The sequence below is a fragment of the Sus scrofa genome, chromosome 4 (assembly GCF_000003025.6).
Source record: "Sus scrofa isolate TJ Tabasco breed Duroc chromosome 4, Sscrofa11.1, whole genome shotgun sequence".
NCBI classification, from domain to species: domain Eukaryota; kingdom Metazoa; phylum Chordata; class Mammalia; order Artiodactyla; family Suidae; genus Sus; species Sus scrofa.
In genome coordinates this window covers 63,732,514-63,750,164 of record NC_010446.5, presented here as the reverse complement: position 1 = coordinate 63,750,164, position 17,651 = coordinate 63,732,514, and the positions used below count along the sequence as shown (strand labels likewise).

Below are 17,651 nucleotides of genomic sequence, written 5' to 3'. Positions count from 1 at the left end.
AAATAAAAATGAGTTGATTGGGAAAGAATTCCCAATAATGCCAGCATCATCAAGAAATAAGCTAAAAGATCTTGGAGTGAAATGAGGGCCAAAATAGATAATCATGGGCTTATTACATAAGTAATAATCTATCCTCATACTGTGGTTGTGGCCCATAAATCTTGATCCACTTTTCTGGCAATGGGGGTGAGTGTGTGCTGACCCCCTTCATGGTCTTGTCTGGACCACCTTGTGATGAGGGTTGGGAATTTATGGATAATGGGTGGGAGCTGAGCGCTGTCCAGAACATGAATCAGGGACACGGCTTTCTGGTCCAAAGCCTGTCCTGGCTATGCTATCGTGGCGCTCTAACCAAATGAGTTACCACAGGAAGCTGACAGCGTCTAAGCAGTATTTCCTGAGTTTCAGAGGATGTTTCATTGATGCTTCTTGAACTCACACTTCTAAAAAGACAGCCTTTGTTAGAGCTGACAGGTCTGGATGGAACTCTAGCATTTCTGCTGAAGATGGTATGCCCGAGTTACAGATTAGTAAATATTTTGAACGTCACCCTGAGTGATGGCAGGGTCCAATGTAACTTGTTTACAACATACCTATCAAAAATATGAAAGCATATTCACTTTGTAAAGGATCGATGCAAAATTGAACAGTAGAGATCAGAGGTCTGAAATTTGACTTGCTGGATTTCTTGCTGTGGTGCAATGGGATGGGCGGCATCTTGGGAGCACGAAGATGCAGGTTCGATCCCCAGCCCCAGAACAGTGGGTTAAGGATCCAGTGTTGCTGCAGCTGTGACTTCAGTCACAACTGAGGCTCGGATCTGATCCCTGGCCCGGAAACTCCATATGCCATGGGGAGGCCAAAAAGTAAAATAAAATAAGCCTTGCTCTGACCACTTAGATACAAGATTTTTAATTTTTTGCTTTGTGAATGTATCTCTTTCCAGAATTGCCAGGTGAGTGTTGATAAACTGATTCTTACGTCAAGGTGTAGGCTCCCACCATTGAAGAAATGATTTAAACCAACCTTCTATGACGATAGGATCGACCTGCTGAAGCCAATCTCTGAGTCTAAGGACCATCCAGACTGCATAGCTGTTTCAAAGTATACATTTAGACATCACAGTTTTGAAAAACTTCCAACACATCTGCCAAGTGCCTTTCCCCTCCACCTTTTAATATTTGAACAGATTTAAGAGAAATCTAATCCATATGTTTCTGACTCATTTACACGTGAATCGTAAATATATTACTATCTAAGAGACATTTACTATCCAACAGTTTTGTCACTTGCAAAATATATATTTTAGACCTCCCTCCCTTAAAAACAAATAAGCAAACAAAAAAACCAACCCAAATTTGAGCAAACTAACATAGAAAATATGTACAATTCTGGTTCAAAGTTCCTGTTTGGGGTTCATCTTAAACTTGGCAAAGTGTGCTCCTTACGTGTTCCCTATTTGTTATGTTAACTTCAGAAGCATGCCAATTTTTCATTCTTTTACTATATAATTATTAACTTTAGTGCCATTGTGGTCCCTGTTAATTCATTCCACACGTTGAATATCCTCTGGAGGCTTCTATTTTTCAAGTATCTTTAAGCTTAGGTCATTTGGGGCTTGAAGAGTAAAAGTAATGGTTTGGGGGCAATTTTGCTTTTTTTGGAAGGTGAATCATTTTTCAGCAAATAATTTCTTAAAAGGCATATACACTATGTGATCCATAGCCAGCTCTGAATTATTTTTTTTCTTCACTTGGAAAACAAATAAATAAAATTCCAGACGGCATAATCATTCTAGGAAAATCCTCCAAGGAGGCCAATAGCCATTAATGCAGTCCTTGAATTTAAGGTGATTTGAATCGGAATCTGCTGTTTCCAACATACTCATGAATAAAGAGGATTGAAGGGCTGGGAACCTCAGAAACACTAGTATTACACTTTACTGTATGACAGCCAAAAGCTTTTATTTTTTTAGCAAATATTATTTTTTCACTTTCTCCAAAAAGTTCATCTTGTTTAATGCATTTCAGTAATGGCCATAGATATGTTTCTATTTCTCACTGAAAATATTTCTATTAATTGCTTCCATGTGTCGGTATCCATGCTGATGTAAAGTTGTCTTTGCTGAGAAGCACCCAGTTACTTACTTTGACATGGCATTTTAAATATCCTGTCTTTTCCTTACTTTTTCTTTTTTTTTTTTTTTAACACTCCAGACACTTGATATAGTTCAGGTGCTATCAGATTGATAGATCTACCTTGAGAAGTTAAGTGGAGCCCAAGAATCTTCCAAAGAATACTGTTGGCCCTGTGAGATTTTTCATGCATCTCTATGTGATCTGGCAAGCCATCTACCAGTGCATATTTATTATAAAGTATAATTAATGTGTGACAAGAATATCCAGATTCTGTTAAGCTATTTAGCTCAAGATTTTTTTTTTGTCTTTTTTTTTTTTTTGCCTTTTCTAGGGCTGCTCCCGCAGCATATGGAGGTTCCCAGGCTAGGGGTCTAATCGGAGCTGTAGCTGCCGGCTTACGCCACAGCCACAGCAATGCAGGATCTGAGCCGCATCTGCAACCTACACCACAGCTCACGGCAACGCCAGATCCTTAACCCACTGAGCAAGGCCAGGGATCGAACCTGCAACCTCCTGATTCCTAGTCAGGTTCGTTAACCACTGTGCCAGGACGGGAACTCCTATTTAGCTCAAGATTTTAAAATTCACTTTTCATTGAAAAGGCATCTATACGCATTCAAAGAGATCCATGAAAGTTGATTCTGATTAGAAGGTATATCAGAAGTTATTAAGTGAAAACAGTTCAGACTGTATCTACATGATAAACTCATAGTGGTTTCACAATGTGTGTGTCTACAGCAATTCATGGCAGATGCAAACTCAATGGCATGGTCGAAAGAATGGTTGGTATGGGTGGCCTTGCCTTTGCAGCTAAATGCTTTGTTGTCCCCATGCCCTACCCCAAGAGCCATTTCATCTGCTTATTCACTTGACTGACAGCATCTCAGGACTTTCTTTCTATTCTCCCACCTCCTTGATACTTGATCCAGTGTCACTTCTCACCCTCTCTGTCCTCTTTATGACATCCCTCCTACCTTCCACAGCTCCCACCAACATATACAGAGACATTAGCTTGAGACATATATTTGCACTCCTATAGAGGAAAGAGAGCTAGTATTATGGAAGAATTCACAGCAATTGAGAGACTTTCAGGGACAGATGAATTCCTAGAATGATAACGTTTTGCATACCGAAGCCTGCTTTGGGGAATCACCCTCTCATTGATAAGCCACACGGCATAATTTACCTCTAGGGGATGAGTGCTTCAGGGAGCCATGCACCAAAGGTTTTGTCAACTCCTTTAGTAACCACAGTGTATAAACATAAATGGCATGTGCCAAAGAAACAAACACATACACCATCAGGGCCAGTAATAGTCAATGCTATGATTGAATTCATGTTTTAGACCCCTGATCTTGTCTTAGAAAGGAAAATTGCTGTTTTGAATAGAGAACCCAGAAATAAACCCAGACTCCTTTGGTCAATTGATCTTTGACAAAGGAGGCAAGAATATAAAATGAGAAAAAGATAATCTTTTCAGCAAGTCTTGCTGGAAAACCTGGACAGCTGCATGCAAATCAATGAAACTAGAACACACCCTCACACCATGCACCAAAATAAACTCAAAATGGCTTAAAGACTTAAATATAAGGCAAGATACCATAAAACTCCTGGAAGAGAACATAGGCAAAACATTCTCTGACATCAACCTTACAAATGTTTTCTCAGGTCAGTGTCCCAAAGCAACAGATATAAAAGCAAAAATAAATCAATGGGACCTAATCAAACTGACAACAAACAAAAAGACAACAACTTACAGAATGGGAGAAAATACTTTCAAATGATGCAACTGACAAGGGCTTAATCTCTAGAATATACAAGCAACTCATACAACTCAACAGCAAAAAAGCCAGCAACCCAATGGAAAAATGGGTAAAGGACCTGAATAGACATTTCTCCATGGAAGACATACAGATGGCCAACAAGCACTTGAAACAATGCTCAACATCCCTGATTATTAGAGAAATGCAAATCAAAACTACCCAGAGATAATACCTCACACCAGTCAGAATGGCCATCATTCATAAGTCCACAAATAACAAATGCTGGAGGGGATGTGGAGAAAAGGGAACCCTCCTGCACTGTTGGTGGGAATGTAAGGTGGTACAACCACTATGGAGAACAGTATGAAGGCATCTTAGAAAACTATGCATAGAACTACCATATGACCCAGCAATCCCACTCTTAGGCATATATCCGGACAAAACTCTCCTTAAAAAAGACTCATGCACCTACATGTTCATTGTAGCCCTATTCACAATAGCCAAGACATGAAATCAACCTAAATGTCCACTCATAGATGATTGGATCAGGAAGATGTGGTATATACACACAATGGAATACTACTCGGCCATAAAAAAGAACAAAATAATGCCATTTGCAGCAACATGGATGGAACTTGAGACTCTCATCCTGAGTGAAGTAAGAAAGAGAAAGGAAAATACCATATGATATCACTTATATCTGGAATCTAATATACGGCACAAAGGAACCTTTCCAAAGAAAATATAACCATGGACTTGGAGAATAGACTTGTGGTTGCCAAGGGAGGAGGGAATGGGAGGGACTGGGAGCTTGGGGTAAATATATGAGAATGTTGCCTCCGGAATGGATTAGCAATGGGATTCTGCTGTGTAGCAGTGGGAACTCTTGTCTAGTCACTTATGATGGAACATGTAATGTGAGAAAAAAGAATGTGTACATGTAACTGGGTCATCATGCTGTATAGTAGAAAAATGTAAAAAAAAGAACATTGCTGTTTTGATTCTTACTTCAAGCCGAGGAAACAGAACACATGTTCTGAAAGTATTGGACAATATTAAGAAAATCTCCAAACAGAAGCCAACTCCCTTAGCGTTGACATTCCAAAGGCTTGTTTCTTAAGGACCCAGGTCAGATGTTCAGAGAATGTATGTTCTGAAATCCTGACTCTGCCATTGGCTTGGCACATAGCCTAGGGTACGTGACTTGGACACCAATGTATCATGAAAATATAATGTGGGGTATGAACTATAGGGTCCTGGTGGAAGGGCTAGCCTGTCCTCAGGCCTAGGGATAATCACAAAAACAGAAATAGGGGAACCCATGGTGGGTCACAGTATGGATGGGAGCAGAGAGAGAAAGAAAGTAGCAGGAAAGATGACCTGAGGCCAGACTGGGATGAACCCTTTAAGCCATGCTCTTGAGTTTGCACTTTATGCTCATGGCCATAGGGAGCCACTAATATAATTAAGCAGAGGGTTGACAGACATTTAGAAAGTTCCCCCTGGCTAGAAAAAGGGTATTATTAAAATTTGGGGTCAACAGAAGCACTATGGACCTTTGGGGGAAACTCAGCATTATTCTGCCAGGCTCAAGAGAGAGGCCGCCACTTAACCAACACCTATACTTTTCAAGATCCTCTTAATTCTGATCAGTATAAAATAGAATAAGGCAGATGGTATTATGAGTTGTTTTACTGGCAAAAACAAAAATTGAAAACTAAATGTTTCTTCTCTGCATTACCTTCAAGGGTTAAAAGAATAGCCTAGTAACAGTTTTCACCACTAGGTTAATCTTTAATACTACTATTTCTTTTTCTTTTTCTTTTTTTTTTTTTTTTTTTTTTTTTTTGCTTTTTAGGGCTACACTCACGGCATGTGGAAGTTCCTGGGGCTAGGAGTTGAATCAGAGCTGCGGCTGCCAGCCATAGCCACAGCCACAGCCACACCAGAACCAAGCCTCATCTGTTACTTATACCACAGCTCACGGCAATGCCAGACCCTTAACCCACTGACCAAGGCCAGGGATCAAACCTGCATCCTCATAGATACTATTCGGATTAGTTTCCACTGAGCCACAAGGGGAACTCCCTAATCCTACTATTTCTATGTGTCAGATCATCAAGTTTATAAGAGGTGATAATACACGTAAATGATTCCATATTCTCATTCCTTAGGAGTGAGATAAATTAATCAAATTCTCCACATGATCCTCAGATGTCCTCATGTGACAGTGACTCTGAATAAATCGCTGATGTCACTAAGGGCCACATTTCCTCCTATCCCAAATAAAATACTGTATTGAAACAGCCATTCCTTTGAATCAGTTCAAAATCCATTCCTGGACCACTGGGCTGCTTTCCAACCTATCAGCTTCACTAATATTTCTTTACTGTGGCTTCTGGAGGGGCTACTGGAAAACTTGTTACGGTGGCCAGAAAGGGAAGGAACAGGAGAGAGACAACTTGAGGTGCAGGCTGAAAAAAAGATCAAGTGGAGAAAGAGTCATGAATCTGCAGCGTGGCTTTTGCTCAGGGTAGAGAGAATTCAGCTTGGCCCAAGCTGGGGAGAATAGTTGTTCTGTGATTGTTATTACTTCTGATGGTCATACATTCATTTTCCACTGGAAAAAAAAATATTTATTCCACGAGCCGCTCCATGGGACATGACTAATAAATAATAAATGGAAACAATAACTCCATTTGGTACCATTTATTTCAGTGGGTCAAGGCACATTTTTATTGCTTGCTGTCGAGGACCCGGTGTTTGGAGTGTGTTCACGTGTCTATTTATCAAGAGACAGGTACTGATATTGGCGGAAGAGGGGGACCAACAGGAACTAATCAATTCCAACCCCGTGGTTTCTCTCGAGTTCTTCGGCTGCCAACGCACAGGCTGCATTCAACATTCTAAGAGCCTCGGAAACCACAAGTCAGGAAAACCTGCTTTCCTCTTGCAGTTCTGCATCCTGCAGAAGGACAGATTTCCCTGGCTCGGGGGGCACCATGACATTTGCTGGTGGGAAGGAGGTGGGGGCCGACGTGGGCCTCCGGAGAGGCCCTGGCACTGTTGACTGTTGAGCCAGCTGTCTGGCCTCACATTACTTGGAAAACAACCCTTCATTTTTCACTCCCCTGAAGCTGGAGGGCGGTAATTCTTGGGCTCATTACCCTTGTCTGTAAAATATTGGAATGTGAGAATGTGCCGGAGTAGGTTTCAAAGCCGTCGGATTTTGCGGTCTTGCTATCTACTTGGGTGCCCAGCTCTGCATTTTATGGAACCATTGTCTTGTGTGCTTTGGGGGCGTCAGGCTGGAGAAACACTTTACTGCAGCCAAAGCCCAGAGGACTTGGAGGGACCAGACTATATACTGCTGTCTGTCATGAAAACTCTGATTGCATGGAGATATTTCTAGGCTATTCACTGTGAAATGAAAAAAAAAAAAAAGATTATGAAAGATGGATAGATATCTGTGTGTATGTACAATAATATATAAACTTTATATGTGATATTCATAGGGGAAAATCTGCAAAGCTACACAATAGTGATGTTACAAATAGTTTCTCCTGAGTAGTGGGGTTTGGGTTCATTTTTCATGTGTTTATTGCTTGTACTATTTTAAGAGAGCCAATTCCGTGTCTGCGATCTGCCTCCACACACACTAATAGCTGGTGATTTGGGATATTATTTAACTTCTCTAAATTTCAGCTTCTCCACTTGTACAAATGGAAATAATAATAGTATCCACTACAGAATGAAATGAGGTTAGATATATTAAAAAAACTTAGTTCAGAGTTCCCTTTGTGGCTCAGGGTTAAGAACCTGACATAGTGTCCATGAGGATGTAGATTCTATCCCTGGCCCCACTCAGTGGGTTAAGGATCTGGTGTTACCATAACCTGTGGCGTAGGCCTCAGCTGCAGCTCCAATTTGACACCTAGCCTGGGAACTTCCATATGCCGTACGTGCAGCCATAAAAAGAACAAGATTATAAAAAAATAACAAAAACTTTTTAAAAGTAAAAAGCTTAGTTCACAATAGGCACTCGATATATATTTGTTTTTGCTCATATAGTACTATTCTGTTGGTGGTGGTGGTGTTATTCGTGATATATACATACATATACATTTGGTGAAATTAATAGAGGTATTTCCCTAGACCTGTGATTACCTGTTCACATATGCATCACTCATCGTCCCTATGGGCCAGGTTGTCCCAGTAGCACTTCCCAAAAAGGGTAGGTTTGGGGGATTCCAAGCCCAGCCACACCACTCACCAAACTGGCTTGGTCCATCCTTTATCTAAGAAAATCTTACATTCATCTTTTTTGCCTTAACAAAAAAGAAAATAATCTTCATGTGGTATATATACACGATGGAATACTACTCAGCCATGAAAAAGAACGACATAATGCTATTTATAGCAACATGGATGGAACTAGAGATTCTCGTACTGAGTGAAATGAGTCAGAAAGACAAAGACAAATACCATATAATATCACTTATAACTGGAATCTAATACACAGCACAAATGAACATTTCCACAGAAAAGAAAATCATGGACTTGGAGAATAGACTTGTGGCTGCCTGGGGGAGAGGGAGGGAGTGGGAGGGATCAGGAGCTTGGGGTTGTTGGATACAACTTGGAATGGATTTACAATGAGACCCTGCTGAGTAGCATTGAGAAGTATGTCTAGATACTTATATTGAAACAGAACAAAGAGTGGGGAAAAAAAAATGTATACATTTAAGTGTAACTTGGCCCCCATGCTGCACAGTGGAAAAATAAATAAATAGATTAAAAAAAAGAAAAAGAAAATAATCTTCAGACCATGGTTACTCACCAGAATACTCTGAGTTCTCATAAATCACTAGGGTTGTACTGAATGTCACAGCAACTTAATTGAAGAGTCCCGTGAGAGAATTCCAGAGTGAACATCTCACTCTTATGAGGTTGAGAAGTCCCTCAACGTTATGAAGCAAAGAGAAATAGCCCCTAGTGCGTGGTTCTTGCAATCTCAAAGACTGAAAAAAAAAAAAACAGGCAACAGGTGAGAATTGCATACTTTCCCACTATGTCTCATTAGGATGCTGGAAATCCTTACAATTTCACATGCATTAAAATCAAGATATTTGGGAAAAGTTGTTGAAATTTCAAGTGGCCTCTAAGTATTTTGAGTTTCTCCACTCAAATAAAGGTTGAAGCTTTTTTTATACCTAAATCATCTGTATCCTCTGTCTATAAAGTCATGTAGGTGAAGCTATATGAATTTTTTTTTTCTTTTTAAGGCCACACCTGTGGCATATGGAAGTTCCCAGGCTACCACAGCTTGTGGTAACGCTGGATCCTTAACATATTGAGTGAGGCCAGGGATCAAACCCACATCCTCATGGACACTATGTCAGCTTCTTAACCTGCTGAGCCACAATGGGAACTCTGATGTGCATTTTTACAAGGAGAATTGATCTTACGTGAGAGTATCTTCCCATGGATACAATTTAAATAGTCCAGTCTTACAAAAATCAGTTACTACATGGACTATAGACTGTGTTTACAGATGCTCCAGCTTCAACCCCATACATTTAATGCTACCTAAAGAGAAGGCCCAGATCCGTAATGTGGCTCAGTCTCACAGACCCAATCCAGAACCAGGTAAAGGTAAGGTAATTCTTCAGCTGCACAACCATGAGAGCAAATGTCTACAGAAACCCTTTCTTTGCATCTTTTTCTCCTACCACGGAGGTGGCCAGAGAATCTTGGTCCACTGGAACGGGCCATGACAAGATCAGGCTGCACAGCCATCCATCATCCAGTTAGAAAACCTCATCTTAGCTTCTCTCTAGGAGAGATGTTTCAGTGAGATGACTCCACAATCTTCTACTTAAAACCAAATTACGGTGGAAATGGAAATTCTGTCTTCTTTAGACAAGGCTATCTAGACCTTATTTAGATGATCTCAAATATTTTGCCACTTTTCCGAAGCCTTCCAGTCACGAGTGACTTCCCTCCAGGTTGGCTGGTGCAGTGACCCTGACTCCAGTGGTGCTTCACAGTGACTTCACAGTCTGAGCTCTTTGGTGAGAAGAACCTCAAATTCACAGTGAAAGCAGAACATGATGCTTAAAGACTGATGGTGGAGGGCTCAGCTTTGTTCTTTGATGGAGAGAGGGTTTCTGAGGGTACAGGTGGGCAACCTGTAGAGTTCTGGGATCTTAGTTCCCCAAGGTGCATGATAGCCTGTGTCTGCGAACATTATTCAACTTAATGCTTTTATCCTCAAATCCTTAGATTTGACTCAGACGAGATCAAGGTGACAGGACATGATTGGAAGCTCTGTTCTTCACCTCTAGGGCTCTCTTGAGGGAAAACCCACATCGATGTTATAAAAATCAGAGTGGCAAAATAAAACTAAAGGGATTTTTAAATTACCTCATAGAGGGAAGCTTGCTGTAACAATAAATCAAGCAGTTAAATAACATAGTAGAGATTTGAAGTCACTCTCAACACACATGCAAATACACAGAGAATTGGTATAACATCAGAAAAAAATTCTTAAAAGCCAAAAAAACACTGGGAAAAGCAATAAGTGCAGAGTAACTCAACTGTGAAGTCAATGCCAAAAAAAATTGGAAGATGTTAAAAACATAGAGTTGATGTTTCTGTTTGCAAATTTTGACAATTTGGCTGCCAATCCTATCATTCTGAACTTTACCACATAGGTCTGCAGAATTGAAAATGAAGCTCCTAGTTTTGCTTTTCTTCATTATTTGTCTTTCATTATAAATGTATTAGATCGAGGAGTTCCTGCTGTGGCACAATGGGATCCGTGGTGTCTTGGGAGTGTTGGGACGTGGGTTCCATCCCCAGCCTGGCACAGAGGGTTAAGGATCTAGCACTGTTGCAGCTGCGGCTTGGTTCTCAGCTGTGGCTCAGATCTGATCCCTGGCCCAGGAGCTTCATATGCTGTGGGGAAACCAAAAGGAAAAAAAGAATGTTATATTAAGAGACTGTCTTGCTCAGAGAGATTTAATCCTAATGTTTAGGTAGCTGATTCATTCAGGGTGGCAACAGTCCCATTTCTTCATCCATTCCTTCATGCACTCGTGCATCCTTGCATTCTTATGCGTGTATTCATTCACCTACCAAGTGAGATTTAGAAGCTAAACAGAATGATCTCATCCTCCTCCCTTCAACTATCCTCTTCAGCCTTGACTATCTCTGTAATGGCATTCTTGGTTTTCCAATACCCATTTCACATCTCCTTCATTTATCACTTTCATTTGAAATTTACTAGTAAATATGACAAGTTTGAAGTGCTTAGGAAAATCAAATATAATTTGCTTCATACCTCTGAGCAGTGGTGAGTACTCTTCTTTATCTGTTCTAATGTCTTCTGTGCTTTTCTATATGTTTTCTATATGTCTAAACTTTTAAAAGACTATATAGTTAATATTTCATAATAATTATAGACGGAGTATCACTTTTAAAAATTGTGAATCACTATACTGGATATGTGGAACTTATATAATATTATACATCAACTATACTTAATTTTAAAAAGAAAGAAATTTTTAAATAAAAAGGACTATATGCAAAAAATAAAACAGGATCTATTCTTTAACGCTAGAGAATCATTCTCTAGGGAAGGGCCGTGTCAAAAGCTCCTTGGAAGGCTTTATTTTATCAAAAATAATCCTTTTCAAGATGATTTTTCTACTGAGACTCATCTATGAGCACAATTTTTAAGTTAGGTAATGAGTTTGCAGAAAAAATGTATTAGAGGTCAAGGGAAAAGCAGCATATATTGAGATGGAAGGCAATCTTGCTCCTTTCACAGGCAGAGGCTGCCCTCTGCTGTAAGAAATAAGCTTTTACAGCCCCTTTTCAGATTCAACAGCAGAACTTTTGTATCAGAAATGCTGCATTAAAAACAAGACTGTATATGAGGTATTAAGCGCAACCTTTACATTCATTATGTGAAAATCTTATTGCCTTGGATCTGAAGGGTAGAATCTGGAGCTTCAGATTGGTGGATCCAGTTAATAAGGTGATCTTCATACACGCCTTAAAAATCACTTTTTTACCGCATAAGGATTCCCCCAAATGACCGAATCTTGTTTAATGGGAGGTCAGAGCCACTAGCCAGATCACTTCTTTTACTCCCCTGTCAGATGGAAGTACCAAGCTCCTGGCACAGGTCAGGGGTGCAGATTAAATGACATATGCCAAGCAGCTAAGCTCAAAGCCAGATACCTAGCAATTGCTCAGCAAAAAGTTTTCCTTATTTTATCATCATCATAACCATATCAAAAGCAGTGTGTTAGTTTGCTAGGGCTGCCATAACAAAATATACAAACTGGGTGACTTAACAGAAATTTATTTTCTCACAGTTCTGGAGGCTACAAGTCCAAGATCAAGGTGCCTTTGGGGTGGGTTTCTGGAGAGACATCTCTTCCTGGATTCTAGATGGGCATTTTCTCCAAGCATGTGTGGGGAGAGAGCTCTGCTGCCTCTTGCTCTTCTAGTAAAGACATTGGTCCTATTGGATTAGGTCCTGCCCCTGTGACCTCACTTAGACTTAATTACATCTGTAAGGTACCCATCTCCAAATACGGTCACATTGGGGGTTAGGCCTTCAACACATGAACTTTGGGGGAACACAGTTCAGTCCACAACAAGGAGGATAATAAAAATATCTCTTAGGCACATCTTGGAATGCATAGACAGGCTGGTTGCCTTCCTTTCCACCTTTTAGGTCTGCAACTGGGTCAAATGTGCATTCGGGTGTGACAAAATAACCCCAAAGCATTGTCCAATTCCCTTGCACCTTCTAGCATGGATTCACATGCTGGCTTCCCACATTTCAGGAATATTTGCAATAAGGGCTAAGACAAATGGCCCAGGAACCTGCTGTATAGCACAAGGAACTCTACCCAATATTCGGTGATAACCCATGTGGGAAAAGAATCTGAAAGAGAATGGATGTGTGTCCACGCATAATTGAATGCAAAACTTTGTTGTACAGCAGAAATTATCACAACAGTGTAAATCAACTCTACTTCGATGAAACTTTTTTTAAAATGGGGAAAAAAATTGGATAAACCTTAATTTAAGCTGAAGATTCAACAAGAAAAACTCAGCCCTCAAAGCCATCTGATTAATAGATGTTTCACTCTTTTTTGTTTTTCAGTGGTTCCATCACACATCTCAAAGCCAGAATGGATTCTTGCTGACCAACCACAGGGGCAGTCAGCCTGTCCCTGTCCATGCCAACACTCCATCCGACAGAACTGAAACAGCTCTTGGTCCTTAGAAGGAGGTTGCTTTGTGCTGGGAATAAATGTCATGTTGTGCCCACAGGACAAGTTTTTGGCCTCCCAAATTGTTATTTCATCCACAAGTCATTTAAGATCCAAGGCGTTCTTTGGCATAAGGTGGTGACTACAGCAGAAACACTCAATGTGCTAAGATCTTTGTGGATTTAGTTTAAAAAAAATAAAAGGAAAGAAATTATTAATGCTTTAGCCAGAACATCCACTTTCATTGGCCCACCATCACGTTTCTTTTTAAAGAATAACTCAGGAAAAGAGGACGAAGCACCAATATCATTCCTATATTGCACGCTGAGATTTAAATTGTTTCTTGTGTTTTTGGAGTAAGAAATCAAGTAGAGAAAGAGAACAAATTAATGCAGAGGAGAAGACAATGAATCTATATGCTAAAGATGATGGGCATCTGGCCTTCCGCCTCCTCCTTCCCCTACTGTGGAAACTATTTCATCCTTTGACAAGTAGTCAAAACTTGTTGCCATGGAGTGCTTTCCTTTTGGAAAATAACAATCTTTGTGGTTTTAAAAACCTTCTTTTTCAACCCCAAATTATTCCCATCAGTTTTTTTGAGGGGTAACGGATACTTTTGTAACTTCATTCTTTCAAGGATCTCGAGGGACTTGCTCGAACAAGACTTCTCAACCAGGGCAGCCAGACTGGTGCGGATCTAGCCTCCTCCTCCCTCTCCAGACACACCTTTTCCTCACCTTCTCCTTCCTCCAACCATCCAACTCTCTGGTCCCTAAATAGGCTGCAGTTGCTCTCTTCAATCGCCATGCCTTTGCATAAGCTATTGCTTTTGTCTAGAATGCCTCTCCAACCCCATGCAGTCTGTCAAACTTATAATCATGTACATTTTAGATTCAATCTTGTGACCCTCTGAAACATCTTCATGATCACTACAGAATTTGTTTTCATAGGACATACTTCTGTTTCATCACTTCTTATAATGAAAGGCACTGTTTCTTCACATTATAATAACAGCTAACATGTTTTGAGTACATAATATGGTAAGAACACTGTTGTATATTCTACATGCATTATTTCCACTCCCTTTAAGTTGTATTTATGTGGAAACAGAGGCTTAGAGGAATTAAGTGCTTTGCCTGTGGTTACACAGCTTGGGTGTGTGAAGCTCAGAGGCAAACCTATTTCCTTTCAGGCCACAAGCTCTGCAATTTGTCACCACCTTACACTGGCATTCTTCACTGTCTCCATGATGAGCTCTTTTATGTCAGGCTCATGTTGGATTCCTTTTGGTACATTCCCAATGTAAATCACAGTACCCTATACCTAACCGCTGTGTTGAAAAGCATGCTGGCTGAATATATGGATATCAGTGAATCACTGCAAGAAATCGGAGTTCCCGTCATGGCTCAGTGGTTAACAAATCCGACTAGGAACCACGAGATTGCGGGTTCAATCCCTGGCCTTGCTCAGTGGGTTAAGGATCTGGCGTTGCCATGAGCTGTGGTGTAGGTTGCAGGCGCAGCTCGGATCCTGCGTTGCTGTAGCTCTGGCATAGGCCGGCAGCTACAGCTCCGATTAGACCCCTAGCCTGGGAACTTCCATGTGCCGCGGGAGCAGCCCAAGAAATGGCAAAAAGACAAAAAAAAAAAAAAAAAAAAAAAAAGGAGTTTTTTGAAATGAAGACAAAATAGTAAGAACTCTACTTCCTAAGGTGGAGGAAGGAGGTCCACGGAGGGAGGCAGTATGAACTGCTCCTGATCGAGCCCCCATCCTCACCTCCATCTACTTCCCTGCTTGTCCCCTGTCCCCTGCACTTTAGTCTAGCAGGACTGTTTAATGTCCGTCTCCTCTGGAGTTCCCACTGTGGCACAGCAGATATGAACCCAACTAGTATCTATGAGGACATGAGTTCGATCCCTGGCCTCGCTCAGTGGGTCAGGGATCCAGCATTGCCATGAACTGCAGTGTAGGTCACAGACAAGGCTCGGATCCCACATTGCTGTTGCTATGGCCAGGGTGTAGGCCAGCAGCTATTGCTCCGACTCAACCCCTAGCCTGGTAACTTCCATATGCCATGTGTGCAGCCCTAAAAAGCAAAGAATAATGATAATAATGTCCACCTCCTCAGAATCCCCAGTGCACCTGCCCAGGTTGCTGTGGATGTTCCCACTCCTCTCTCACCTTCCTAGCCAAGCCCATTTCTTTTCCATCCATGTAGCTTATGAAATCAAAAGTCCTCATCCAACACTATGATCTCACTTATACATGGAATCTAATTTTTTAAATGATACAAAAGAGCATATTTTTTAAAAAAAGAAACGGACTCACAGATTTCAAAATCAAGGGTATGGTTACCAGAGGGGAAACATGGTGGGGGAGGGATAAATCAGGAGTTTAGGGTTAATGTATACACACTGCTATATACAAAAGAGATAACTAATAAGGACTTTCTGTATAGCACAGGGAAATCTACTCAATACTCTGTAACAATCCTTATGGAAAAAGCATCTGAGGGACAATGGATATGTGTCTACATATAACTGAATCATTTTTCTGTACACCTGAAACTAACACAACATTGTAAGTCAACTACACTCCAGCAAAATTAAAAACAAGGAGTTCCTGTTGCAGCACAGTGGAAACGAATCTGACTAATATCCATGAGGATGTGGGTTCAATCCCAGGCCTCGCTCAGTGGGTTAAGGTTCCAGCATTGCCATGAGCTGTGGTGTAGGTTGCAAAAGTGGCTCAGATCCTGCATTGCTGTGGCTGTGGTGTAGGCCAGCAGCTGTAGCTCTGATTAGACCTCCGGCCTGGGAAGGTCCACATGCTGCAGGGGAAGGCCTAAAAAGAAGAACCAACCAACCAAACCCCAACACTTTTCTGGATTAATGAGATGAGGAGGAGTAAATTACAAATACAGAAAAGCTGTAAAGAGCCAACCTGCAGGGCAGCAGTGTGGAGGGGTCTATTGTGAAGACGCTGGGGTCAGACACACCTGACACACATTCATTGGTGCTGCCACTTACTTGCTGCATCATCTTGGAAAAGAAGCCAGCAGTCTCCACGTGTTAGGGAACCGTGGACCAAAACCTCCCACCTTGGCCAGGGGTGATAAGAACCAGACCACAAGCAGAAGTCCTGATAAGGAACATGGTGCTGCCGCTGAAAACTAACCACAAGAATTCAGGAGAAGCCAAAGGAGAGAGGAGAGGACAGCCCACAACCGTCCTGCCGACGTCACTGAAACTCTCACACCTGAATCCACCTTGGCTGAGAGATGCGCGCAGCCAGGAAGGGCCCTGAGTCAGGACCAACATGGGCCGAGCAAGATGATTGGCCAAGGACAACCTGAAAACTAACCTCATTACCATAAACCCTGAGTCTGGGAGCTGCATGGCAGAGCAGTTCTCCTGGGTTCCTTACCCTCCCACTCTCTGCTCCAGAGCCCCTTTTCTTTTCTTTTTCTTTTTTCTTTTTTCTTTTCTTCTTAGGGCCACACATGCAGCATATGGAGGTTCCTGGGCAAAGGGTCGAATCAGAGCTACAGCTGCCAACCTACGCCCTGGCCACAACAACATGGGATCTGCGACCTGCACCACAGCTCAGAGTAACGCAGGATCTTTAACCCACTGAGTGAGGCCAGGAATCGAACCCACATCCTCATGGATACTAGTTGGGTTCATAACATGCTGAGCCACAAGGGGAACTTGCCAGAGCCCCTTTTCAATAAAATCTTTGGCTTTGTCAGTACGTGTGTTTCCTCAGACAGTTTGTGTCTGAGTGTTAGACAAGAACCCACTCTCAGCCCCTGGAAGGGGTTCCCCGCCCAGCAATACACAGGACAATCTTTCCAAGTGTGCCCATCACCTAGGGTAGTTCTGAAAATTCATGCCTCTGAAGCTTAGGATTTGGTACAATATAAACACTCAAAAATTATTGGCTAAGCGTTCCCATTGTGGTTTAGGGGAAACAAATCTGACCATACCCATGAGGATACAGGTTCAATCCCTGGCCTTATTCAGTCAGTTAAAGATCTGGCATTGCCATGAGCTGTGGTGTAGGTGGCAGAAAAAGCTTGGATCTGGCGTTGCTGTGGCTGTGGCGTAGGCCAGCAGCTACAGCTCTAATTCGACCCCTAGCCTGGAAACATCCACATGCTGCCAGTGCAGCCCTAAAAAGACCAAAAAAAAAAAAAATTGGGTAATATATTATTAATAAAACAGAAAAGGAAACTGTAACCTTTTGTAGACGAATGGTCAGGCAGAATGGGAGGGGAGGAGTGGTTGTTAACCTCTCTGAATTTCAAGGCCCAGCTTTCAGTGATTTGAAGAAAAAACATGACTCCTGAGCTATGTACACAGATGCAGCCATTGTCTATGAGTCTTTGAACGCACATTGAAATTTGGGATCAATAAGCAGAAACCATAGTCTTCCACCTAGTAAACCAGGTA

General features: G+C 41.5%; 1 long non-coding RNA gene across 1 annotated transcript; it reads right to left on the bottom strand.

Moving 5' to 3' along the window:
- LOC110260458 lies at window positions 6,621-16,554 on the bottom strand. The gene is made up of 3 exons (XR_002343769.1): window positions 16,227-16,554; window positions 8,742-8,922; window positions 6,621-7,321 (listed from the first exon to the last, which is right to left on the bottom strand). It is a non-coding gene; the product is annotated as an uncharacterized LOC110260458 (long non-coding RNA).